Source organism: Heptranchias perlo, unplaced genomic scaffold (assembly GCF_035084215.1).
Source record: "Heptranchias perlo isolate sHepPer1 unplaced genomic scaffold, sHepPer1.hap1 HAP1_SCAFFOLD_1157, whole genome shotgun sequence".
Taxonomy (NCBI): domain Eukaryota; kingdom Metazoa; phylum Chordata; class Chondrichthyes; order Hexanchiformes; family Hexanchidae; genus Heptranchias; species Heptranchias perlo.
Genome location: NW_027138382.1, coordinates 1 through 2,500, shown reverse-complemented (window position 1 = coordinate 2,500; position 2,500 = coordinate 1).

Sequence of the window (2,500 nt, the reverse complement as noted above, 5' to 3'; positions counted from 1 at the left end):
AGCGAACGGTACCGGAACGAACCCGGTCGCACACCGGGAAGTCGAGTGCCGGGTCTCGAAACGGAGCCGGGTCGGCCCAGTTTAAAACGGAGAAGAGAGTGCTGCCCTCTGCGGGTGAAAACATGGAAGTACGTTGGTTAATGATTTCCAGTTCACCCCGCTTGGTCAGGCCCACTCGGAGGCGGATAACTCCGGAACGCCGAGGCCGATTTCCTGCGGGTATGGCTCGTTGCGTGCGGCAGGAGGCGGCGCAGCGTTCGGTACCGAGCACTCGGAGGTGCGGTGCTGCCCGCCGGAGTGACAGCGAAAGGCTGCGCACCGCTTTCCGCCTGCTAACCTCGGCGTCCGTGAGACCGACCGACTCCGCTTTAGCACCGGAGCTAGAGTGGGGCAAGGGGCACCGAAGGGTACCGGAACGATGACGTTCGCACACCGGAAGTCGAGTGCCGGGCCGCCGAAAGCGAGCAGGGTGCCACCGCTCGGGGCCCCGGTTTGTCCGTCCCACCCGGAGGCCCATATCTCCGGAAGACACAGGCCGATTTCCACCGGGTATGGCTCGTTGTGTGCGGCCGGACCAGGCGCAGCGGACGGTACCGAGCACTCGGAGGTCGGGCGCTGCCCGCCGGAGGTACAGCGAAAGGCTGCAAACCACTTTCCGCCGCCTCCCTCCGCGGGCGTGAGACCGACGGTCGTCGGGTTTGTTTCCGCGGCTAGAGCAGGACGAGGGGCAGCGAACGGTACCGGAAGGAACCCGGTCGCACACCGGGAAGTCGACTAGCGGGCCGCCGAAAGCGAGCACGGGGCCCCGGTTTGTCCGTCCCACCCGGAGGCCCATATCTCTGGAAGGCACAGGCCGATTTCCACCGGGTATGGCTCGTTGTGTGCGGCCGGACCAGGCGCAGCGGACGGTACCGAGCACTCGGAGGTCGGGCGCTGCCCGCCGGAGGTACAGCGAAAGGCTGCAAACCACTTTCCGCCACCTCCCTCCGCGGGCGTGAGACCGACGGTCGTCGGGTTTGTTTCCGCGGCTAGAGCAGGACGAGGGGCAGCGAACGGTACCGGAACGAACCCGGTCGCACACCGGGAAGTCGACCAGCGGGCCGCCGAAAGCGTGCTCGGGTCCCCGGTTTGTCTGTCCCACCCGGAGGCTGATATCTGAGGAAGTCCGAGGCCGATTTCCTCCGGCTAACTCGGCGGGCAATGTGTCCCCCCCACCATCTTCGGCTGATTACCGTGGCTGGACCGGATCAAGGAGCAACGGAACCGTGCCAGAACGACGTCGGTCGGACGGCGTGAACTGATAGTGCCGAGGCCGGAAACCGAGCCGGAAATGTGCACCGATTTATTGGTCCCACTCGCAGGCCCATATCTCCGGAAGGCCGAGGCCGATTTCCTCCGGGTATGGTTCGCTGCGTGCAGCCGGAAGGGGAGCAGCGGACGGCACTGAGCAGCCGGAGGTGCGGCGCTGCCCGCCGGAGCTGCAAGCGAAAGGCTGCGCACCGCTTTCCGCTGGTTAACTCGGCAGGCCGTCAGGCCGACCGACTCCGCTTCAGCACGGGAGCTAGAGTCGGGCAAGGGGCACCGAAGGGTACCGGAAGGATCACGTTCGGACACCGGGAAGTCGAGTGCCGGGCCGCCGAAAGCGAGCTCGGGGCCCCGGTTTGTCCGTCCCACCCGGAGGCCCATATCTCGAGAAGGCACAGGCCGATTTCCTCCGGGTTTGGCTCGCTGCGTGCGGCCGGACGAGGTGCAGCGAACGGTACCGAGCACTCGGAGGTGCGGCGCTGCCCGCCGGAGGTACAGCGAAAGGCTGCAAACCGCTTTCCGCCTCCTCTCCCCTCGGGCGTGAGACCGACGGTCGTCTGGTTTGCTTCCGCGGCAAGAGCAGGACGAGGGGCACCGAGCGGTACCAGAACGAACCCGGTCGCACACCGGGATGTCGAGTGCCCGGCCCAAACCCGCTACCCCCCCCCCCCCACCCGAAAGCGAGCCACGGTTTGTGGATTAAAAGTGAAGCGGCAAAGATTTGTAAAACAGCGTGAAATGATGAACCAGAAGCCCAAAGTAATGGTGGGAATAAAAGTTCCGAAATGTGAAATGGTGAACCAGAAGTTGTGTGAACTGTTTAACCCAAAGTGGCAAAAATGGATTAAAAGGGGTGAAATGATCGACCGCAAAGCAGGGCAAGCATTAAACAAAAGCAGCAGCATTTTTTAAAAAGGGACAAATGGTTTACCAGAATCCAAAAGAATGCTCAGAGACTTAAGTGCCAAAGGGGCAAATGGTTAACCAGAAGCTGGGTGAACTGCTTAACCCAAAGTGGGAAAAAGGATAAAAAAGGGGTGAACTGATCAACCAGAAGTCGACAACAATGTGCGGCGATTAAGTCTGAAAGAGGGAAAGGTTGACCGGAAAGCAGGGAAATGATTAAACAAAAGCAGAAAAATTCAGTAAAAAGGGGCAAGTGGTGAACCAGAAGTTGGGTGAACTGCTTAACCAA